The following is a 26,714-nucleotide window of genomic DNA, read 5'->3' as shown; positions in this document are numbered from 1 at the left end:
GAGGCCCACATCAAACTTCCAAGGCCCATCTGTACATCTCCCAAACAAGATTTTATTTTCTTCTTAAAAGCTCGAAAATGTGTTGAAAACACAAGAGCAATTTAGACCCCCTAATTAAACTAACAGCTCAATAGATTTTACACTAACTTAAGACTAAGTGCGAAATAGTGTAAAAGCGAGCGGATAAACAAATAAGCTACTCTAATCCATAAACTAAGCAACGCAACAGTATAATGGAATAAACAAGAGTAGGGAAGAAGGATGCAAAAACAGAAAACACCAAGACGTGTTCTCGAAGAGGAAACCGAAGAACTCGGCAAAAAACCTCTCTGCCGCCCTCCAAGCGGAAATCGATCCACTAGACAATCAGTTGGGATACATGGGTTAGCAAGAGACCCTCCAAGCCTAATCTACCCGATGTACCTAAGCCCTTCAAGCTCCTACTCCAACAAGGCTTCTCGGAATCGTGTCTTGTCTAGCACCTCGGATCCCGCAACAAGCTCCATATTACATCTGCCATTCCAGGCTTCTTCCAATGCTTCCCAGCAACACCAAAACGTCACACAGCACTCTCAGAGGGTGTGGTAAGTGTTTGGGCTATCAACCTCTCAATGGTGTGGAAATGGAGAGGGAAGGGTTGAGGAGATACCACAAGCAAGTGTATAGAGAAAGGTGGGGATGACAATCTCTAATTCATAATGTGTTTGGCTAGGGTTTTTCTCTCTGAAGCATTCCTCAACAATTGTGGGTAAAGAGGGTATATATAGGATAGGCACAGAAAGTGTAAGTCATTCAGTACAGGTTGGCAGAACAGATAGCCTCACGGGTGTCTCGTAGAAAATTGAGAAGCCTAATATATATATATATATATATATGTGTGTGTGTGTGTGTACGTAGGATATGGCACCTAACCTATGTAATATGGTTAGGAGTCGCATGCAAAGAAAAACAGATGAATTATTGTGTGTTAGGGATTTACTCTAATAGCCTTTGTGTACTGTATATCGTTGCCGATTTCTGGCACATGGTTAATGAGGTGAGAGTGAGACAGCTCCACCTTCTACCAAATAAGATGCAAATGCCAGCACCACGAAAACGATCAACGGCTATTTGTAATTTTGAATAGCATTATTCAGTTTTATTTCCTATTTTCTTAATTTCCCAGTTGTTCTATTTTATATCACAAGGTCCCTTTTCCTTATAAATACAGTCGGTGGTTTAATTGCCTCAGTTGAAGATATTCTGAACCAATCATATAAGCCAACAATGGATTAAAGGGAAGGGGGATGAAAAAAAAAAAAAACATTGATAGAATTATTTGTTGTTTCATATAGACACCAATAACAACTGAAAATTATGTTTGGTAGGAGGGATGGAGAGTGAAAGGAAGAAAGGTAAGTACCTTAGGAAGGAGTGAAGGAAGAAGTCCACATTTCTTTCAAGTTGATTAAAATAGAAGAAAAGATAATGATCCAGAAAATGAATTTGTTACATGTTTGGATAGCAATATTTGGGTATGTAGATTGGATTTGGGTGATTAAAATCCTTACTTTATTTGGATAGTTTTAAAAGATTAAGCATATGAATTTGACAAAATCCACTAAGAATCTTATATCTTTAAAATATGTGGTTTAAAAATAATATCTAAAATTAATGGATTTGAAACTAAGACATTTCAAATTTATTGACGAAATTAGCGGGCATATGGACATATAGTCAGGTTTGACGATCAATTTTTGGTTGGAAAAAAATCTTTTCCTCTGTAGACAGGGAAAAGAACAATAGAAAGGAAAAATAAGTGAAAATATCACGTACCCAAAAAATAATTAATACAGAGAGAGACAAGGAGAAGCCGAAATTACTTTACAGTTCAATATCAGGCACTCCCAACAAGAAGGAACACTGAGAAATAGAAAGTGGATGTATGTATGCAGTCAGCTGAGACGGGACAAAGATATATTAGCGAAAAGTAGACGGGTCTAGAGATGTGAAGATGGAATTTGAAAGTACAATTTGAAAAAGAACACTGAGAAATGAGCCTGATCTACACATGTATCATGGTTATCTTATTTTGCAGCTAGCTAATAATTTGTTCGGAACTGAAAGCTCGAAAATGTGTTGAAAATATAAGAGCAATTTAGACCCCCCAATTAAACTAACGGTTCGATAGATTTTATACTAACTTAAGACTAAGTGCAGAATAGTGTAAAAGCAAGCAGATAAACAAATAAGCTACTCTAATCTATAAACTAAGCAATACAGCAGTATAATGGAATAAACAAGAGTAGGGAAGAAGGATGCAAATACAAAAAACACCGAGACGTGTTCTCGAAGAGGAACCAAAAAACTCGGCAAAAAACCTCTCTGCCGCTCTCCAAGCGGAAATCGATCCACTAGACAATCAGTTGGGATACATGGGTTAGCAAGAGACCCTTCAAGCCTAATCTACCCGATGTACTCAAGCCTTCCAAGCTCTTACTCCAACAAGGCTTCTCGGAACCGTGTTTTGTCTAGCACCCCGGATCCCGCAACAAGCTTTATGTTGCATCTGTCATTCCAGGCTTCTTCCAATACTTCCCAACAGCACCAAAACGTCACACAGCACTCTCAGAGAGTGTGGTAAGTGTTTGGACTATCAACCTCTCAATGGTGTGAAAATGGAGAGGGAAGGGTTGAGGAGATACCACAAGCAAGTGTACAGAGAAAGGTGGGGATGACAATCTCTAATTCACAATGTGTTTGGCAAGGGTTTTTCTCTCTGAAGCATTCCTCAACAATTGTGGGTAAATAGGGTATATATAGGATAGGCATAGAAAGTGTGAGTCATTCAGTATAGGCTGGCAGAACAGATAGCCTCGCAGGTGTCTTGCGAGAAGGCCTTACCCGCGAGATACTTGCAAGACACAACTGTCTCCACCTGGCCTGACTCTTCGCATTCCAGCATGTGCAGGGCACATGTTTCACTTCACAGGAAGCTAGGTCGCGACATACCCGCGAGAATTATTCAGCCTCCAAATGCTTGAGTCTTCACACTCTCTCTCTATCACACAACCCTTACAACAAATCTCACAATATATACAGAGTATAAACGATTGATAATAATTACAATCAAATTTGGCATGGAATAAAAGCCAACAAAATACATAGTTGTAAATAACAACTTTATAATCTCTCCCTTTGGCTATTCCATGACAAAACCCTAAAACAAACTCTAGACTTAAACGTGACTTTGAGAACAAAGTCAAAACTCACTCACACCTAATTCTAGATTCTGATAAGCTTTTGAAACATATGAACAAGTATCTCCTGAAAAACAATAACAAAATAATATCATTGTATGCAGAAAACTTGAAATGCATATGGAGCAAATATAATGTGATCAAGCAAAATGGAATAAAATATTAGACCATGGCAAGATCAAACAAGCAATCACTATACAAAAGTGATCACTATGTTCATTCGCACAAGGAATGAACATCCAGACATGCAAGATGATAAACTCATTTGAAGAGTATCATTTGTAAATACAATACTCAACCAATGCAAAATACACAAAGTATTTGCATCTAGGAAAATTCCTACTAGGGCACAAGAGTGTTCATCACTCACCCAATGCATAGAACGTATATGCATCTAGGAACAATCCTACAAGGGCACAAGAGTGATGTACTGAAGTAAAATGTATGACATTAAGCTTCAAGAACACAAGAATAAAGGCTGCATAAACAAGGTACTTCATATGCATGGCACAAACCATAAAAGCCTACAAAACATGCATGGAAACAAACCCTAAAAGCTTACAAAAGTAACATGGATACATATTATAAAGTACTTCTCTATCATATCACTCCCCCTATCATGAATCATAGGAGCTGTGATGAACTTGGAACATATATACCTGTAACCTGAAACACTTGCACAAAACACATTAGACTCTTAAGGTAAATCAGGTGATAAAAAGACAAGTATAATGTAACAAGTAAAATGCGATCAAGTAAACATGTTGTGAAACATATGAGCAACTTGATCAAATACATGATAGTCATATGGAAATGACTACAATGATCATATAGCAAAGCAAATGATCATCCGAACATGCAACCAAGCACAATAGCATAAGGGTAAAAGCATGTCCAACACATAAGCACGATGCAATGAGAGCAATAAAGCATATCAAAGCACCATAAAGTAACGAGAAAACAAGTATAAAGTAAATCAAGGTTTTCTCAAAAAAATGTTTCCTCCCCCTTAGTATATGCATCTCTCCTATAACTTTCTCCTCCTATGAATATGCACGAGATAGAATTTCTCCCCCTAAGAGTATGCATATGAGTCATATAGAAATGACAAAAACCACCGGTATACTCTCCAGTATATTCTCCCTTTTTTTTTGTCACGAATAGACAAATGAATCAAGAGGAAGGAGGAAAATGAAGATGATGCATGAAGGGTGCAAGATGAATGAGAAAATGAAGCTCAAACATAAGACAAAAACATTTTAAAAAAATGCTACAAAGCATAAAGAACATGACATGCTAAGGACCAAGGCATGACATAGACACAAAGAACATGTTATATGTGCTAAAAGGTCTAAAAAGGCTTAACTAGTATGAGTGAATGCAAAAACATGTCAAGTGTTAGAGTGTGTGCAGCAAGGTGCATCTACTGTGCATGTGAGATGCATGACCAATGCATGAATAAGCACTCACGGGGCAAAGTATACAAAACACACCACCAATGATCAAAACATGATAAACATGAATAATTATAGTGATCCCCAAAGTTTGGTACTCATCGGAGTCCAAAACAACGAGAAAATGTCATTTGAGCATTTTATCAAATATTTAGAGTGCACACACTATACATGTATGATAAACAATGTAAGAACATATGAAAATCTTGCCTAAATACATGTTATTTTTGCCACAAGGGGCCAAAATCCAAAGCAAATCATCATTCAAAATAAAGCCCAATCAAAAAGATTGACAGAAAATAAGTTTTCCAACTCCCATTTGAGAAATTCCCAACTATGAACATAAAACCCCCAAAAACGTAATCTAAGGATCAAAATCAATGAAAAGAGTTAAAGATTACCTTAGAGATGTTTATGGAATGAAAAACACTTGAATTTAGTTGGGTTTTGATGTATACTAGAGTGAAGCTTCGATGATCAATTCAATCGAGTCATACACAACTTATACGAAATCAAGTGGACTATCTCCATTATAGAAATGAGTATATATGACCTCCCATACATTGAATACACAACTCAGAAGCTTTTCATTTGCTTCTGCATAAAGCATAACAATTGATCTATTTTTGGACAAAACATCTCATTTTGAGATCGATGCTTGAAATTTTGGTATTTCAACATTGAAGATTAGCCTTTGGCTTTTTGAGCACCATACAATTTACATTAAAAGAGTCGCTTTCCCTTTTTTCTAGTCAAATACTAGTATGTGCGACAGGCTTTTGCAGCTCAATATCTCTTTTCATTTGGAGATTTACATTTGGTGAGCTATTTTTGCAAAAACATAAAAATAAAGTGGAGAGATATAGACACAAGTCTATGAAAGTATCAAGACCAACAAGACTATTGACCAATCATTCATGACAAACTTGAAGATCTATTTACAACAGTCACACATAGTGTTCAAGATTTCTTCCACAAAGATAAATGTGCATACAGAACAAGCTAAGCTCGTAAATGCACTACGCCATTAGTACAAAGGTATTAGGCCAACTCACATGTGAAATGTGCTCAAACATATACGATCAAACTTTTTGAATTTTTCACTTTTTATGTGGTTTTGGATTTTTTACACACACAAAACAAAGACATAAAATAAGATCAAAACAAAAGCAATGCATATAAATAAATGCACAAATGCATGAAGATATGACATTCAATGCATGAAATGTCCTACAAAGATCAAAAGAATTAGATCAACGACCAAAAAAGCAAAAGCTCAACCATAGGAACCCTTCCTCATCCAAACAGAACAATGGTTTGAATGAGTGTCTCATGAGAAGCGAGACGATGGTTGGAAGAATGAGAACCAAAGATGCACATAGTCAAGGAGTTAAGAGCATTAAACACTTTCTTTAACAACATGCTATTATCACTCAAATCCAGTTTATCATGCAAAGTACAACTTCCAAAAGGCTCAAGTTTCTCTTTTCTTTTAATTATTTTAAGAGCATGAAACTTAGAGCAATGAGGTCTTAGATGACCAAAAGCATCACAATGGTGACAAACAATGTGTTTAGGTCCATTAGGCTTTTTGGGAATGGATCTAGCAACTTGGTTTTGTTCTTTCTTCAACTTAGAACATTGAGGCCTTATATGACCAGTCACACCACAATGGTGGCAAGTTGGAACAAACTTAGATCCACTCAATTCCCTAGGATTGGACCTAAACAGAGGCTTTGACTTAATAGTCTTTCTCTCCACTTTTTGATTTCTTTTATGTGGAGGAATGTACACCGATTTGTCCTTTGAGACAGAACACACATTAGGCACAAAATCTGGTACCACAACATGATTACAACATATATTTTCATCCTTTCTAACAATAGGTTTAGCAATCAAATACTTGGCATGCATCTTAAGAGATTCATTTTCATATTTAAGATCATCAACAAGTTTGTTAGACAAAACAAGTTTAGCATCCAAGTTCATATTCAAACATTCAAACTTTTTCAACTTTTCGAGAGAATTTTCAACAAGTTTCTTATATTTTTCAGCCAATTTGATGAATTCATTGAGCTTAGCAATCAAATCATCATTTTCACAAAATAACTTGCTTAAATTCTTTTGAAACTTCTTAGCATTTTTCTTCAAAAGTTTAATATTAGGAATATTAACAACACCCAAGGATTCATGTAACATAGCATCACAATCATGAGGATTATCACTCATAGAGACATTTTTACAAACACATGGCATGTTACAATTAACAACATCCATAGAAGCATACAAAGCATTATCCATGGCAAAACACACACAGGGGGTTAAGGATCACACTTAGGTAATGAAACCAAAACAAGTGTACCCACTCTGATATCAATTAAAAGCTCGAAAATGTGTTGAAAACATAAGATCAATTTAGACCCCCCAATTAAACTAACGGCTCGATAGATTTTACACTAACTTAAAACTAAGTGCGGAATAGTGTAAAAGCGAGCGGATAAACAAATAAGCTACTCTAATCCATAAACTAAGCAACACAGCAGTATAATGGAATAAACAAGAGTAGGGAAGAAGGATGCAAACACAGAAAACACCGAGACGTGTTCTCAAAGAGGAAACCGAAGAACTCGGCGAAAAACCTCTCCGCNCTCAAATCCAGTTTATCATGCAAAGTACAACTTCCAAAAGGCTCAAGTTTCTCTTTTCTTTTAATTATTTTAAGAGTATGAAACTTAGAGCAATGAGGTCTTAGATGACCAAAAGCATCACAATGGTGACAAACAATGTGTTTAGGTCCATTAGGCTTTTTGGGAATGGATCTAGCAACTTGGTTTTGTTCTTTCTTCAACTTAGAACATTGAGGCCTTATATGACCAGTCACACCACAATGGTGGCAAGTTGGAACAAACTTAGATCCACTCAATTCCCTAGGATTGGACCTAAACAGAGGCTTTGACTTAATAGTCTTTCTCTCCACTTTTTGATTTCTTTTATGTGGAGGAATGTACACCGATTTGTCCTTTGAGACAGAACACACATTAGGCACAAAATCTGGTACCACAACATGATTACAACATATATTTTCATCCTTTCTAACAATAGGTTTAGCAATCAAATACTTGGCATGCATCTTAAGAGATTCATTTTCATATTTAAGATCATCAACAAGTTTGTTAGACAAAACAAGTTTAGCATCCAAGTTCATATTCAAACATTCAAACTTTTTCAACTTTTCGAGAGAATTTTCAACAAGTTTCTTATATTTTTCAGCCAATTTGATGAATTCATTGAGCTTAGCAATCAAATCATCATTTTCACAAAATAACTTGCTTAAATTCTTTTGAAACTTCTTAGCATTTTTCTTCAAAAGTTTAATATTAGGAATATTAACAACACCCAAGGATTCATGTAACATAGCATCACAATCATGAGGATTATCACTCATAGAGACATTTTTACAAACACATGGCATGTTACAATTAACAACATCCATAGAAGCATACAAAGCATTATCCATGGCAAAACACACACAGGGGGTTAAGGATCACACTTAGGTAATGAAACCAAAACAAGTGTACCCACTCTGATATCAATTAAAAGCTCGAAAATGTGTTGAAAACATAAGATCAATTTAGACCCCCCAATTAAACTAACGGCTCGATAGATTTTACACTAACTTAAAACTAAGTGCGGAATAGTGTAAAAGCGAGCGGATAAACAAATAAGCTACTCTAATCCATAAACTAAGCAACACAGCAGTATAATGGAATAAACAAGAGTAGGGAAGAAGGATGCAAACACAGAAAACACCGAGACGTGTTCTCAAAGAGGAAACCGAAGAACTCGGCGAAAAACCTCTCCGCCGCCCTCCAAGCAGAAATTGATCCACTAGACAATCAGTTGGGATATATGGTTAGCAAGAGACCCTCCAAGCCTAATCTACCCGATGTACCTAAGTCCTCCAAGCTCTTACTTCAACAAGGCTTCTCGAAACCGTGTCTTGTCTAGCACCTCGGATCCCGCAACATGCTCCATGTTACATCTGCCATTCCAGGCTTCTTCCAATGCTTCCCAGTAGCACCAAAACATCACACAGCACTCTCAGAGGGTGTGGTAAGTGTTTGAGCTATCAACCTCTCAATGGTGTGGAAATGGAAAGGGAAGGGTTGAGGAGATACCACAAGCAAGTGTATAGAGAAATCTGGGGATGACAATCTCTAATTCACAATGTGTTTGGCTAGGGTTTTTATCTGTGAAGCATTCCTCAACAATTGTGGGTAAAGAGGGTATATATAGGATAGGCACAGAAAGTGTGAGTCATTCAGTACAAGCTGGCAGAACAGATAGCCTCGCGGGTGTCTCGTAGGAAGGCCTTACCCATGAGATACTCGCGAGACACAACTGTCTCCACCTGGCCTGACTCTTCGCATTCCAGCATGTGCAGGGCACATGTTTCACTTCACGGGAAGCTAGGTCGCGACATACCCGCGAGAATTCTTCAGCCTTCAAATGCTTGAGTCTTCACACTCTCTCTCTATCACACAACCCTTACAACAAATCCCATAATATATACAAGGTATAAACGACTGATAATAATTACAATTAAATTTGGCACGAAATAAAAGCCAACAAAATACATAGTTGTAAATAACAACTTTACACTTTTGTCTACTTTTATTCACCACGTTAGACTAACATTGGCCAGAGTTTTTATTTTTCATTTTTCTTTTCTTCACATCTTGTTGGACTTGCCAGCTTGTGCTTGTGTAAGTCATACTTTTGGACTACTTTTATTCTTTTCTTTTTATTTTTGCTTGCTTCACTTCACGCTTGGGTTGGATTCTCTCAAATTGGCTTGACTTAATTGACCATTATTCTGCCCTAAATAAAGCCTATTAGCATGTAAACCCTTTATTATCTATAAGACAAAAATAATAGATAATCAATCACAAAATAACAGGAAATTAATGCTAAATATGCAAATATGAGAGTAATTTATTGTATATATTTCATGCACATCAGGAAGAATGATAGCACTAAGGATGTACTCACTCATGATTACACCAAATTCCTTAAGAGTGAGGCATAACTCCACACCATTGAATTGGAAAATATGCCGAGTAGGAATCCAAAACTCAGTGGCAGCATGTAGAAGGAGCTCATCCACTTTAATTTGATGACAAAAGGAAATACAAGAAAGACTAAGAGGGATGCAAGCATCATTAAATTGAGATTTAGCCTGTTAATCGACATGGAGACCTCCAAAGAAGTGAATTTTGTCATTGAGAATCTTGTAGGATGATTCCTGAGCTTAAAACAAGTTTTATGAGGGTTTGGAAGCCTCTCATGGCTATTTAATAATGGAAAAGGTCGGTTGGGGTTTTCTATTTAGCGGCATGCATGCGTATGGCCTTGTATGCATACGCACGGTCAAAGCCTATGTATGCATATGCATGTACACGTCCACATGGTCACTAGGGTTTCAAACTCCTTTTCCTATTTGGAGAGTGTTATCTACACCAAGACCCTTGTCATGATTCCTACGGCCTAAAGGATTTCTCAAGACAGATTTGAACTCAGAATTTCATTCACTAAAAAAAAAAAGCAAGACAATATGAAATGCATACATATCTAAATCTCCCATTAGTTGTAAATAAATACGTCTTAAAATAAAAGCAAAAATATAAAGATGTTCTTAAATACAACCCAATGTCTCAAATAAAATAAAAGTTCAGAAGATATATGCTAAAAAAAAAAAAAAAAAAAAACAAACAAACAAACAAATTGAAAATATGTCTATATATATGTCTGTTTGTCTAACTACAAGGATCACCTCTGACAATGCCTTTTCCTTGGCTAAGTGCTTGGGGTTGCCTTCAGATCATCATCATCATCATTGTCGTCGTCGTCGTCATCACCTACTTAGGCATACCTACTAGGCCTATAAATCTGGTTGGAATACTCAATCACCTCCAACTTGAGGTTCCCAGCAAGCCAGACTAGCTTTTCATGCTTCGCTACAGTGGGATAAGTTTGAAAATAAGACAATGTTAGGATAAGCCTAAAGAATGCAAAGAAGAAAGTGCAGAGTAAAGACAAAGAAAACCCACAGCTTGTGCACCCTAAAGGAAGGGATAACCCATGACATTAGGGTTACTCCCCACGGGATGCTCCCAAGCAAACCCATTTGGGCCATAGGTATAGACTAACCAAGGTAGGCAAGGAGGATCAACAGGACCATCAGTAGCTAGACCAGCCGCACCCTAAAATATATACCACATTTAAGTGTTACCACATTTAAGTGTTACTAAATACATGATATGCAAGGTAAAAAAAAAATGGAAGAGAGAAAGTACATACCCCAATGGGAAAAGGAGACATGAGGCGATACTCATTAAACCCATCAGAGTCCATGTCACTCGAGAGCCGCCGAGCATAGGCAATGCCTCCCTTCCACAGCTGGTACACAACGTCAAACATCGAGAATGGGCAACCATGAATGCCAGAGGATCCATAGGCACCTGAGGTTTGTCCCCAAATAATCTACAAGGACATTTATGATTAGAAAAAAAAAAAAAAAAAAAAAAAACCTTTGAAGCATGCAATGATAATTGGAAAAAGGAATTTTACTCACCAAGTTAGAGGTAAGGCTATCGAGATGAGCCCAGACTAAAAGGAAGACCTTCAAGTTCACATCTACGCCATAGGAGATGAGGCCATAGGATAAGGCCCAACGCTACAAGAAAAAGAGCACAGATACAGTTTGCTAGATGATAATTTGCAAGAAAAGGGAACACATATATAGTTTGCAAGATGATAATTTGCAAGAAAAATAAAAGAACAGATATAGTTTGCAAAATGATACTTTGCAAGAAAGAGCATAGATATAGTTTAGAAGATGATAGTTTGCAATAGGGGTGTGCATGGGTTGGGTTGGGTCAGGTTAAGGGGATTTTTTGACCTAACCCACCATGGTGGGTAAAAAAAAATTTAACCCAACCCAACTTATCACATAAGCCTAACCCAACCCAACATAACCCACATGGGTCGGGTTGAACCTATGGGTTGGACAAATTTATTATTATTATTATTATTATTATTATTATTATTATTATTATTATTAAATTAAGTAGAAAAAAATATAAATATAAATATATTAAAAAAAAATCCAAAATTTAGTATCAATGTAAGTCCTTAAAGGCAAACAACACTAGTGACTAAACAACAATAGTAATTTACTGAAATTTGTGTGAATTAATTGGCTTTTATATAGGATAGGATGAGCTAGTTATTTTAAAAATTTTATTAATTATTTAATATTATATATATATATATATTAAATATATGGGTGGGTCAGGTTGGGTTTGTCAAGTTTGAAATTTTATGACCTAAACCCAACCTGACCCGCTATTAAAAAAAAATTTGTAACCCAACCCAACCCACCAAGGTCTAAAAATTGACCTAATCCAGTGGGTTGGGTCAAGTCGGTTTTGGCGGGTTGGCGGGTTGGCTGCACACCCTTAGTTTGCAAGAAAAGTGGGTACAGTTTGCAAGATGACAGTTTGCAAGGAAGTAAGACAGTTTGCAAAAGCATGAAATGCAGTTTGTAAACCAAGATGACATCTTGGAAATATGAAACAAATATAGTTTGCAAGAGTACAAAGTACAATTCATAAACTACATGGGAAAGGGAAAAGAGTCTAACCTTAAGGAGCTTCCAAGGCCTTGCTAGCTGGCGTAAAGTCCCTCAACTTAGTGTGTCCATGACCGACTAGAGGTAGGCAAGGCAAGCATGACCCCAGTTCAGCTCTTAAGCTTGCTTAAAGTCGCAGAAGAGAGCTAGCCACCTCAGGGACACTATTTAGCCCCTCTTTGGCAAAGAGATATGCCCCTAGCAGATATTGCAGAAATGCCCTGGCCATCTAAACACGATCATCGTGAGTAGCTTGAGAAAGAGGCATGTAGTCCCTCTTTCGATCTAAGTAGCGAATACGCTCATTAGGGTAGGCACGCCCTAGTAGGTCTATGCCCAACTGTATGCCCAACTCACCCTCCAAGTTGATGATGGGCCCATAGGATCTCAAGCCAGTCATCTGGTGGAAGTCATGAGGAGTCATAGTGATCTCCCTTCCAGAAATGTGGAAAGTGTAGGTAGTATCCCACCACCTTTCAACGAGGGCCTGCACTAGTATGCCGTTGGCTGCACCCTCAAGAAGGAGACGCAAGAGTGGCCTGAAGCCAACCACATTCACCAAGGCTTTTGTTTTAACCATTAGAGTCTGGTACCACAAGAATAGATGACTGGCACTACCCCTACCGAGTAAGGTTGTAAACCTTGTAGAATAAAAAAACATGAGCATAAGAATCGTTTTGGAAAACAAATAAGTGAAAAAATAAAATAAAATTGGGCGAAAAACAGTGATTTTGAGTCTTAGTATGCGTACACAAGTATTGTGTATGCATACGCAAGGTTTATGTACACGTGCGCATGCTGAGGCATGCGCCTATGTGAATTTATGAACATGTACGTGCACACATATAGCTTGGCCATGCACACATACATGACACATGTATACGCATCGGTGCAACCAGAATGGGTTCCTTGACATTTTCAGCCTACCATGGATCAAAATGAAAAGATAGAGAGAAAATGAAAAGACAAAGAAGACAAAGAGAATGAAAAGAAAAAGAAGAAACGGTTGGTAATTGTTGAGAAAATGAAGAGGCGGGAAAGACACCTAGTGACTAAACTACATGTAATTTAGGCCCCCATTAAAATATGTGTAGTTTAGTTATAAAAAAAAAGATTTAGGGCATCCCCAATAGACTCCCAAAAGGTAGGAAGTGAAAGGAAAAATTCGAAGTCATCCCTAGTGGATCATGAAAACATTAAAAGTTACAAAGAGGCACTGAAATGACAAAAATACCTCTTAGAGGGTTAAAAGGCATGAAAATTTCAAGAAAACTCCTTCGTGAGTTAGAAATCACCAAAAAAACTCCCTCGTGAGTCAAAACCACCAACATAACTCCCTAGTGAATCACAAATAGAAGATTTTTCCCCAATGGATCATACATCATCAAGGACTTCCCCGTAAGTAAAAAAAGAGATCCCAAGAAAACTCCTTTGTGAGTTAGAAATCAACAAGAAATCACCTAAAGGCAAGAGCCACCTAGAGAAGTTTAAGTCAAGAGCCACCTAGAGAAGTTTGTTTCGTACGTCTAAACAAAATGTTTTGTCTCTTATCCTTTTGATTCCGTTAGCGGAGCTTACGAATCAAAAGAAGGGCATTTGTAGGCACCTTATTTTGTACCTTTTACGACTTGAGCCCCCATTCCCTAATGATGGTAGTACTCTAAGGCCCAAGGTTGGTTTAGGGCCAAATCTAATGAAAATTGACTTAAGGAAATATTTATGGAAAATATAACTTATTTTCAAAAGGAATAAAAAATATTTTTGGAAAAGAAAGGCCGCAAGAAACTCTGAGTGTGCACACACGTACATGCGTATGCGTACACACACTCAAGCCATGTGTACGCATGCTTATGGCTTACGCACATGTGCACGAGTATGCGTACACAGCTAGGGTTCTAGAAACTATGTAAGGAAAGTTTTTTGCACTTAATTTTGGTTTGGAACAAATCTCACATCGTCTAGGAGCCACCCCACCCCCCTATTTTACCACTATAATAAAGCCATAAAAGGTACTTTTTCAATAGAACATAAAATATACAAAAACAAACGCAAGATTCACTAGTGAATCAAAGATGAAGTTTTTCACAAAATATCCTTAAGTCAAGTTTTATTTGATTGGGACCTTTTTTGGTCTTGATCTTCTTGTTATAAAGTTTGCTAACCTATTTTGATTTGGTTGTAAATAGATTGATTGAGGGGAATGGTCAAAATTAAGCTCTAGAAAGTATTTGTGTTGAGGTAATGGTTCTAACTTTGACTCTTTACTTTTCTTTGCTTTTGTGTTTATAACATGTTTGTTTAGTTTAAGTTTACTTGGTGTTTATGTTAGAAGCATCCTAAGTTTTTAGATTTCATGTTTTCTTTGCTTTTCTATTCTGAGTTTCTTGGTTAGGGTTTTGAGCGTGTGTGTGTGCGTATGCTTCATGCATGCGTACGTAAAATAGAAGTGTGCAAATGCATGTAGTTGGGATGCGCACGCATACACTATGCATGCACATGTACACTCATGCCCAGAAACCCTAATTCACTTCTATTTGATCTTTCTTTTACTTGTTTACCATCTATTCAACCTTGCTTTCATATCTTTAAGTATCTATCTTTCTGTTTTGTCTTGTTTTGCTTTATCCTTTTAATGTTGATTAGGGCTTGGTTTGTTTAAATACCATGAACATACACATGAACATGAACATGCATTGATATATAGGTGCTGTGTTGCAGTGAGGTAAGTCATGCATAAATCACACAAACATGCATTCTAGCTTTGAATACAAAGTTACTTAATATGCTTGGTTGAATACCATGAGTTTTGATGTTTGGATGTTTAGATGTGTTTGTTCAAATATGCCTTAAGATGTCTCTGCCTTTGGTAATGTATACTTAATGCCATGATAGATGAATGCTAGGCTTGGGGATGATATGCCATGTTGTTTGCTTTTAGATACATGTTAGTGCGTGTGTGATTTAAAATAACATGTTAAGTATGCCTTTAACAAGATTAAGACTTGGAACACAATAAGTGGAGGCTGACCCATGGGTCGGGTGGAGTTGGGTTCCTAACACCTTCCTATCCCTATACCTAAACTCTAGACACATGCTTTGGTAAAGATCAGTCCTTCTATAAGGGCACTATATTTCTGGTTCCTAGACCTAAACTAGGTAGTGACTCCATTTACACCCTATGTCATAGTCCACCCTAGGTCAAGGCTTACTATCCACGAATGCTTAGGGGAAACTCTGAAAAAGAGAAGCCTGTCGAGGGCGCTTGCGCCCATACCCATCAATTAAAACTACCCAAAAACTCAAAATTCAGAAAATTCACAAAACTACCCAACAACTTAAAATTCAGAATTGATAAACCGATTAATTAAAACTACTTAACAACTCAAAATTTAGAAACTTCACAAAGCAAGCAAGAATTTACAAGCAAAATCCAGAAATTTAGTTATCAAAAGAGCCCCCAACAACTCTTAAAATTGAAAAAATCCAGCAAGGATTATAGAGATTATAAAAACATACATCTCAAAGCCAATAGTAATCAAAAAAGAAAAATTAAAAGATGCAAGCCACCACTTCTAACATATTCCTTCAACATACAGGTTTCCTTTATATCCCCTAAAATGATGAGCCATCTCTTATTTCTCAGTCTCTACAGCACACCCATACCACATGACCATAGCCCACCAAACACACACACCTATAGACACAAACAAACCCAGAAGTTGCTAACCATCTCCTCCTTGCTAAAATCAATAAAATTTGGGGATGAGAGAGAAAGAGGCATCATACCTGAGTCCGTGGGTGAAGGGATGGCAATTTTTCTCCTCCTCGCTTAACGCGCCCCTCCCCGCTTTGCTCCGCGCGGGTTTTCCCCACCCCGCAAAGGTGGTGGGGTGGGGATGGGGCAAGATTTTAGCCCTGCATCATGGGGCGGGGCGGGGATGGGTTTAGACGTTTTAAACCGCCCCGCCCGCCCCTCCCCATTCCGCCCCACCCCGCATTGCTAAAGGTTATAATTGTAAATTTTTTATACCCTACTATTTAAACAAACATATCAATATTAGCTTATTTTATTCTACCTAATGTGGTTTTTTGCCTCTATTTTGTTATGTGTTATACTATGAGATTTTTTTTTTTTTTAGATTGTCTTGTTAAAATTTGGATATATTATTCAATTTTTTCTAAAAATTGATTTGATTTGATGAGATAAATTTACTTGTAATTTCAAGTATATTTTATTAATGAAATAGGTTTCATTAAAAAATTGTATAATTGTAGGGAAAATTAACAAAAAGTAGAGTTTTACAGGATGGGGCAGGGCTTCATGGGGCCTCAAGGGGCGGGGATGTGGTGAGAAAGTTTTCCCCATCATGCGGGGCGGGGCAGGGATGGGGCAAGACAAAACCATGCAGGGCGGGGACGAAGACCCCATCCTTCGATCCCCCCCCCCACCCCATTGCCATCCCTACGTGGGTCAATCTATGCAGTGCAAAAATCTCCTTCTCTACATTTGTGTGATCGATCACCTCCTCTTGTTAAAATTGGCGTGAACTTGACAACTCTATAGTGAAGTTAAGAGAGAAAGGCGGAAAGTGACTGAAGAGAGAGAAACAAAGGGAGAGAAAAATAAATGTTTTGTTTCCTTTTTTATTCTCTCGTAAGAAAGAACGGATCACTAGGTCTGGTGAGGTTTCTTTGTGATGTGAAAATTGTGGGTAAAATATTGAGACTGATACGTGAATTTTTTTGAGCATTTAGCTATATATTTTCCAAAATATTAAAATAGCTACATTGATGCGAATGCTCTAAATGCGGTAAAATTAAAAAATAGGGACCAAAATGAGAATATGGTCAAAATGTAGGGACCAAAAAGATATTTCTCCCAAACAATAATGAAAAGAAAAAATAATTTAATATAATTATTTTAAAATCAGAAGTATAGAATTTTGTTTTTATTTTTTTATGTGGTTTTAAAAAAAATTATTAAAATACTAATTTGACATTTTTAAATATAAATAAATTTTATTATTATTATTTTATTAGTCAGGTCAACATTTAACATGTTAACTGTACACTCTATATACCACATAAGTAATAATTTTTATTGCTAAAATTGTTAGGTTCTAAACACTTAGGATTTGATGTATTTAGAACTCTAATGTGTAATATTGGCAAATCATGATCAAAACAATATGTATAGTCTTGTTTAGGCTTGCTCAATGTTATATATTTTATGAAAAGTTGGAATCGAGAGGTTGCAAATGCATTGGTGCATTTCGGCCTGGCTCGATCGATCGAAAGTTAGACTCGATCGATCGAAAGTCAGCCAAAATGTTTTTCTGCAGAATTTTCCAACTCAGCCCTACCTCATTAAATATTTTGGGTTTTATATTTTTACCCTAGGTATAAAAGGCAAAACTCTAGTCACGTTTTTTAGAGTTACTCTTGTTAGGATTAGTGCCCTTAAATCCTATTGTATGATGCTATGTATGATATTAAGTGTAACATTGTGTATGACATTATGTATGACTTAATATTGTGTTAAATGAAGTTGTTTTATTATTATTGTCTGAAATATTGGTAATATGAATATTCGGACATTATCACATAATCCATGAGATGCATAGTATGTATTTATATAATTTAGTCACAGAAAACATAAGTCACAAGTTCTTTGTAAACTCAGAATTATAGTTCGTAGTCGGTGATGAAATTGGGCATTTCATCTGCGAAGATTATAACATATCAACTACGATGATTTGTCTTGATCATGGAAGTGGAGACTTCTAGTTAATGTGTTGATATGTTTTAAGAGTTAAGATATATTGAACTGAACCACTGTGAGATTTATTATTCTTTTAAAAACTGTCAAATGAATAATAAATCTCACGACCTATATTTGCATGAACTCTTAATCCTGAAAGAATAATGGACTTGATCATGAAGTGTAGGTTGCTTTGATATATCAGGAGTGAGATCTAAAGTAACGGTCAAAACCTCAATATGTTGGGCAGCCACATTTAGTCTTGATGGAACATATATTCTCAAGATGGAATTCATAGTCTTTTAACGAATATATGAAATATTCCCTTGAGATAAGTTTAATGAGTTTGTTATTCAGAGAGTTAGGCCTAACCATTTTGTTAAGAAATTACTAAAGTATATATTTATGAAATTGGATTTCATAAATATATGATGAATGACTTAAAAGGATTAAATCGGATACTCAAGGATTAAGATGTAGTAATTTACAAAGTGGCAGTCCACATTTGTGACTTTGTATTACTACGAATATTTTATGAAGGAGTTTGCATGTACAATAAAGTCTTGAGATATAATTTATAGATAAGGCCTAGAGTGGAACTATATTTATATAGTGGTATTAAATATAGTTAATGGTAACTTTGGACTTGTCAAGAGTTAACAGAAAAGCCCAAGGCCTATTGGAGCTAGTGTCTTATTAGTCCCTTTTGGTCCCACTCCAAGCCACACACTTAAGCCTAATTGGAAAGGCCTAAAAGGCCAGCTCAATTAGATGATTGGTTAGATACAAAAGGTAAAACGTACAAAATTTATATGGTGGGAAAAACATCATTGTAAGTGAATGTATGTGAGTGAAAGTCACTCAATTTAATTCTTCTTTTGTAACCAATTGAAAGTCCACACTTCTTTGATGTTAGCGGAATTGGAGTGAAGATTAAAAGTATTCCTAAGTATTTTGATCTTTGTTTTGAAATTCACTGCTTCAAGGTACGCTCTCTTATACTCTAATTCTGAAATTTACATAGTGCATGTTATAGATTGAGAATAAAGTAGATCCGTTAATTTTCTGCTGCGCACATACTTATTTACATCAAATGGTATCAGAGCGGTCTTCAATTTCCAATTTGTTTAACATGTTTTAAGAGTTTTAGAATTAGAGATGATAGTTTCATATTGTTAGAAGATTATGTTTTAATTTTCTACATGTAAAAAAAAAAAAGAAAAAAAGAAAAAAAAAAAGGGCAACAACAACAACAACAAAGAGGAAGAAGCAGCAGAAAATGAAAATCAGTTTTGTTGCCTTTTACCCTTGATCAGTCCACTCCTGAAAGAGGCATTCTCCTCTCACCTTGCATATGATATGGCGTGCAAAACTGGACTGTCTCAAATAAGACGTGGTCCCATCAAAGGTGAAAGGGGTTCCTGTGAAAAGGCCTGAACATGGTGCTTTTGTAAGCAACTATTTTGTGAGAATGAAGTTTTAGTCTTTAACCAAACCAACACACTGCAAGTGGTTGCTGAACATGGTGTGAATCAAGAATTTTTGAGGGACCAACCAGGCTATTGATATTGAGGGAAAAAAGGCCAAGCTTCTGATTTCATTCTCTAACTCAACTACTAATTGAAGTAATATTTTTGTATTTAACATTTTTCAAAATTGATTTAGTTTGGTCCCTAACATTTTACTAGAAATGATACGTTGATAGCGTGGCTGTATTTTTAAATAGTTGATTGCTATGTCATGATTGACTCCACGTAGAGGTGGGCTGCAATGGTTGATGCTATATAAGTTGTGTTGATGGGCATGTGAAAGTGATGCACCAATCACAATTACAACTTACTACCTTAGGGAAAAAAGTGTACATACCCAGTTACCCATTCTCACACATGGCACAATAGGTAGCAAGTTTTTTTATCGTGTGGGCATGTGAAGTGAGACAATGTTTAGCAATGATTCCTTAAGGGTGTTTTTGATTGGAGATGAAATATGGATGATAGAAACGAAGGGAGAGAAATGAGGATTTGGTGTTATTTGATATGGGGAGAAAAGATGGATGATTTTTGGTGAGGCCTAAGCATTTTCTTCTTGGGCTCCTCAAAAATTGATCTCTCCGATTTGGAGAAAAAACATGCGTGAAAATATGCTTGTCAACATAGTTACCATTTTGCCCCCAATTCTTTAATGCGTCTCACCTACCCTCCAAGCACCTTCACCACATATATTTGAGATATCTCCTTGCTTCTCACTCTACACAGCTCTACCGTATCTCTCTCTCTCTCTCTCTCTCTCTCTCTCTCCAAGCTAATCTACTACTAAGTCTGGCTTGCCTTGCTTCGAAAGAGAAATACTCAATAAAATACTCTTGATTCTTGTTTAAGACTCCTTCTGGGTATAATGTGAGAAACTATTCGAAAATCCATATATTACTCTAAATCTAAAAACTGAAAAATTCAAAGAAAATTAAGGCCAAGGTGAATCCTATAGCTTAAGCCAACCAAGGATCCGATTGAAATGCAACCTTAAGAATTTCTTAGCTTAAGCATTGTGTTTATTTTTTAAGCCCATAAGCGCAAATTAAAAAGTGAACACATTTCTCAAGTGGGTTTTTATAACAACACACATGAAAATCCACATAAGCCCCCACTCGCGGTTTTCAAATATTTGTGCATAATTATTTTTATTTTATTTTTTTTAAGAGAGAAAGCAAAATCCTAGAAAAGAANTCATCTTCTTCTCATATGTCTTGTCTCATCCTATTTTTATTCATAGGATTTTGCTTTATCTTGATCTTGGTGGTTTCCCTTTTTCTGAGCCCGAACATGTTATTGCTTCCATAAGTGCGTCTTTTCTTAGACAGAAAGCTGCTCATTTTCGAGCTGGCTCTAAACACCCTAGGTCTGAGCCTTCTGGTAGTGCACCTCCTCCTTCCTCTTCTATAGGTCCTACTGGTGAGGATGTTCTTGACCCTGTTGTGATGTTGCTGCTGCTAATGTTCCTCCACCTCCTTCGAATGACTTTGATATTCGTCGTACCTTGGAAACTGTCATAACCGTTCAAGCGGCTCATAGTCAAATTTTAGTGGACTTGCTTGACGAGATTAGTGCTCTGCGAGCCGACTTAGCACATCTTCGTTCACCCTCACCACCTCCTTTTGATGATGGCGTGTGATTGTCCTTTGACATTCTGTCACAAAAAGGGAGAGTAGAGTTTTGACACTGTAGAATGTTTTTTGTAGTTAAGGGGAGTTTTTTGTTTTGCGGAGTTAGTGGAGATATTAAATTGTATCTAGGTGCTTTACTGTGTATATCATTTATTTGGGCTATTTATGTTAGGGGAGTTACATTTTTTTTGATATTCATGATTCTTGTTTCTTGTGTTCACTGCTTATTGATTTATATTTATGAGTTATTCATTGATATATGTTTTTATTTTGTGTTGTGTGAAACATACAAGAATGTCATACCTGTTGATTTACTGTTTCTGTCACACATGCGTTTATGCGTTTGTTGAGTGTTTCAGGAATATACAGGTTGATTCAATTGAACTGCTGTCTACACTTGCAACTGATGGAGAGTAGTTAGGATTGAATTTGTGTTTATGAGCATTATTTTTGTAAAGGGCTTTTACTTGTAAACTTTGAACTTTTAAGTTGTGTTTTGTCACGGATTACTAAAGGGGAAATTTGTTAAGTTCTAAAGACTTAGAATTTGATGTATTTAAAACTTTAATATGTAATATTGGCAAACCATGATCAAAACAATATGTATAGTCTTGTTTAGGCTTACTCAAAGTTATATATTTTATGTAAAGTTGGAATCGAGAGGCTGTAGATGCATTGGTGCATTTTGGCTTGGCTCGATCGATCGAAAGTTAGACTCAATCGATCGAAAGTCAGCCAGAATGTTTTTCTATAGAATTTTCCAACTCAGCCCTACCTCATTAAACATTTTGAGTTTTATATTTTTCCCTAAGTATAAAGACAAAACCCTAGCCACATTTTGAGAGTTGCTCTAGGTAGAGATATTTTTCAATATCTTGATGATCAACTCAGTTGCTGCCATTGAAACTTAAAGACTTGTTGTATTTTTCAATATCTTGATGATCAATTCAGTTGCTGCTATTGAAGTTTAAAGAATAACAAGCGTGGGTGCTTGTATTTTATGGAGAATCCAAGAAAGAAGGAGTTTGTGGATTCGGAGTTTGCACGTGGTCGTGTCAGTAAGTTCTATTGGTGGGTAGTATTAGGAAGTCAAGCGGGGAGCTTGTAAGTCTTTTTGTATGAACTTCGATTCTTTCGCATAGTGGATTCAAGTTTACCTTGAGGATAGCTAGATTAAATCCTTTCTAAGTTTTTACCATGTGGTTTCTTGGGTCATTATATCATTGTGTTATTTACTTTTCCACTGTTTTATATTCTTGATATGATTGTTTGACTGTGATAACCTAGATTTGAATAATTTGACTAAGTTAATCACTTGACTAATTAATTAGGTTAATACAATTGTTGTTTTAAGGGATCTAAAACCATATCAAAATAATAATAGAGACCAAAATGATAAGGATTTTTTATTTTTAGGGGCTATCATAGACAGTCCAAAAAAAAAGAAAAAAAGTAGAAGCTAATACCGAAATTAACCAAAATGTAAGAAAAATGATAATAATTTGTAGACTCGGGGTGCCGTCGGAAGGACGAGGTGTAAAAAAAAACTGGTTTTTAGAACTTTGAATCGAGGAGATGAGGCAATGTGGCCACTAGCCACATACATCCCGGACCCAAGCCCAAAAGCCTGGTTATTTGGTTTTATACAAATACATATACATACATAATAATAATAATAATAATAATAATAATAAGAGAGATGTTACGTCTATAACAATTTTACAATATTTTTACAACAAATCACAATTAGTTAGTTGTTATAAGTTCAAATTTAAAATTAATGCTAAGATTACTTTTTTACCCTAACAATAACAATAAGTAATAACCTACCACTTAGGATTTGTTGTAAAAATAACCACTTAAGATTTGTTGTAAAAATATTGTCTAATAATAATAATAATAATAATAATAATAATATTAAGAGTTGGAACTCTAGTGAGGTTAGTGTTGATCGAAATGTCGTTGCGGCGAGTAGACGAGCAGGAAGAAGAGGAAGACGAGGAACGACGTCGTCAGAGGAAGGCTGAAGAAGCCCTCGAAGTCAAATCCCTTCGCCGCATCATTAGCGCCTATCTCAAGTACCTCCTCTTTTCTTTTTTTTTGTTAAATAATTCCATTCTTCTTTCTTAATTATTTTTGGTTACAAAATTAAAGCTATGGTCGATTTGATTATTTCTGTTACTCTGGGGTGCTGTGCTTCTGATTGCGATTACTACTACTTTAATAGAATTATCCATAGCTCTAATTAAATTGATTAATGTCTTTTCTGGCTGATTCATCGTATGGGAATTACAGTTAAAAAGAGCTTTTCCTCAAATTATTATCATTGCTGTAGTAATTGATTTAAGCCCCAAATAGCTTCAAAGTAAGAAGAGTACATCTCAATTACCGGGAAGTGGCTATGGAGATTTGGGCTTGAAAGGGATGCCCCTTGGAGGCAAGTGATAGAGGTGAAATATGGATGTAGATGGGGTGGCTGGTGTACCAGTCCAGTTTCTGGTCCATATGGTGTTGGATTGTGGAAAAATATTAGTCAAGGATGACCTTTTTTCTCGTTATATTCTGTATGATATTTGTGATGGGTCAAGGGTGAAATTTTGGCAAGATTGTTGGTGTGGGGAGATACCTCTTGTTGTCTACTATCCTAAATTGTTTAGATTTTGTAGAGATAAGGAGGTAAGTGTGGCTGAGCTTATGAAGTTCACTAATGGGGTCTTTTTTTGGGTTGTAAGCTTCTTTAGGGGTTTTCATGTTCGTGAATTGGATGCTGTGTCAAGCTTCAAGGATACCATGTATGGCTCTTCAGTAACGGGGTTCGGGGAGGATAAGATGAGTTGGAAACCAAATAGAAATAAGGGGTTCATGGTTAATGATTATTATAGTCTTTTAGTGTGCTATAATGATTTTTGTTCTCCCGGGAAAAGCATTTGGAAGTAGAAAATCTTTTCTCAAGTGGCTTTCTTTGTTTGGACTGCTGCTTTGGAAAATGCTTAACAATTGACAATTTAAGAAAAAGGAAGGTTTGGATATTGGATTGGTGTTATATGTGCAAGTGTAATGGTGAATTGGTTGACCATCTCGTTATTGTCTGGTTACTATGGATTTGTGGTCTATGGTTTTGGGTTTATTTAGAGTAAGTTGGGTTATGCCATAGTCAATTGTGGGTCTCCTAGCTTGCTAGCAAGGTCAGTTTGGTTGTCATCAAAATGGGCACATGGATAATTGTTCCACATTGTTTAATATGGTGTCTTTGGAAGGAACAAAATAGTAGGTGTTTTGAAAATAATGAGATATTTGTTCTAGACCTCAAGTTATTTTTCTTTAGAACTTTATTGGATTAGTTGTCTGCTTTGCGAAACCCATCATTCTCTTCTTTTCTTGATTTTCTTGATTTTGGTAATTTTTGTACTTGATTTGTTAACTCCTGTACACTCCTTGTGTACTAGGGTGACCTTTTTTTATATCAATAAAACTTATACTTATCAAAAAAAAAAAAAAAAAGAAAAAAGAATTTGGCTTTTTTTGGATCAAGCTACACTCGAAAACCTGTGTACGCATCTCAACTATGCGTCTGCACCTTGATACAAAAACACAATTCCAGAAACGTTTTCCACATTCAACCATATTCACACATCTTAATATATCAATTCAACTCTTGAGAACAAACTAAAATAAACACAAACAAATCAAAGATAAATGAATAAAAACATATCATGCATAGAATCTCACATATATTTAATAACAAAAAATATGAAATAAAGCATGTCAAAAAATTTCACACATCTATTCATTCAACTCTTCATTTGAAACAAAAAAGAACATATGAATAAAACAAAAAGATCAAAATAAATTCTAAGCATGCATAAGACCTAAATCTAATCAAGAACACAAAACATGAATCATAAATGCCAAAACCAAGGAGGAGTCATGGGAAGAGACTCACCTTGCTTTGAATCTTGATTTGAATCTTTATAACCAGTCCCCCAATGCCTACACAATAGTGTTCAATGAGATATCAAGGGATCATATTAAAATCAATTGTTGTTTGTTAGTCACAATTCAAAATAAAAGATGTTCTTGAAAAGCTCTTTTGAAAACAATTTGGAAAATGATTTCTTTATGAAAACTCTTAGAGAGAGAGGTATTATAGATCAAAAACGTGGCTGCGTAAATATTGTAATAAAACACAATATTCATCTCTCTCTCTCTCTAAAGCTTCATTGAAATAGTTTTGAAAAAGGTTTTTTGGGAATGAGATAGAGTGTTCCTGTCGTAATGATCACCAGAGAGGTTTTAAAAAATGCGCTTAGTGCTGCGTGTGAGATTATATAAGAGGAAATAAGGTTTTAGAAAAGATGGAGGCACTCTCTCTAGCAAGATTTTAGATTGGAGGCATAATAGGATATATATACACTCAAACTAGGGTTTTCGGGCCTCCTAAGGGTTTGGGAGCCACCGCCCACCGCCCACACACCCCCCCCCCCCCCCCCCCCCCCCCAAAAAAAAAAAAAAAAAAACTCTACCTAAATTAATTTCAGCCAGGCCAAACCTGCTGAATCACCGAATGACCTAAATCCTATCATCTTGACAGCACTGATGTGTATATAAACATGTAATCCATTTAATAATAAGGTAATATGGCTTTAATTGTGATGTGTTTGGAATTTTTGAATGCTCACATAGAATTGGCCCATGTGCCATTGTTTTAGCTTATAGATGGAGCAGCATCAGAAGGAGATCGTTCATTCTTTTTACATCTTTTTGAGCATCAAACTGTTTTTTTGACAATGTTTTGCCACCGTCTAAAATGGTCCTAGTTACTGGCGACACTTGTTGCTATGAAATGTATGCATTGATTCTGAAACATGTGTACTGAGTTCCATTCCTGTTATAGTTTGATGCTTACACACAGCCAAGATATGATACGAATATTGGATGTATTAAACTGTCTGATATTGTCATTTATTTATTTTTAACACGCTCTGATCCAACTACTAATATTATTGTTAGTTCAGTATGTGGAATGTATTAAAGATTGTGATAAGGCTGTTGAAAGTGGAAGAAAGCTGAGATCAGACTCTGAGATGATAGCAATAGCTTTGACTAGGAAGGGAACTGCCCTGAGGAAAATGGCAAAATGCTCTAAGGACTATGAACCTGTTATTGAGATTTTCCAAAAAGCTCTTACAGAGCATCACAACGATGACACATTGAAGGAGCTAGATGATGCTATAAAAGCAAAGAGGGATCTAGAGCTACTACTAGAATCCTTTGATCCAAAATCTTCTGATGAGGAACATAAGAAAGGTATTCCCTCCCTAGAACACTAAACCTATTGTTTTATTTGTCTTATGTGTAGGGACGGAACCAAAATTTTAATCTGGGAGGCCAAAGTATAAACAAACTT

Source organism: Quercus suber, unplaced genomic scaffold (genome assembly GCF_002906115.3).
Source record: "Quercus suber isolate HL8 unplaced genomic scaffold, Cork oak 2.0 scaffold_253, whole genome shotgun sequence".
In the NCBI taxonomy this organism is placed as follows: Eukaryota; Viridiplantae; Streptophyta; class Magnoliopsida; order Fagales; family Fagaceae; genus Quercus; species Quercus suber.
Note: the sequence above shows the minus strand (reverse complement) of the source record.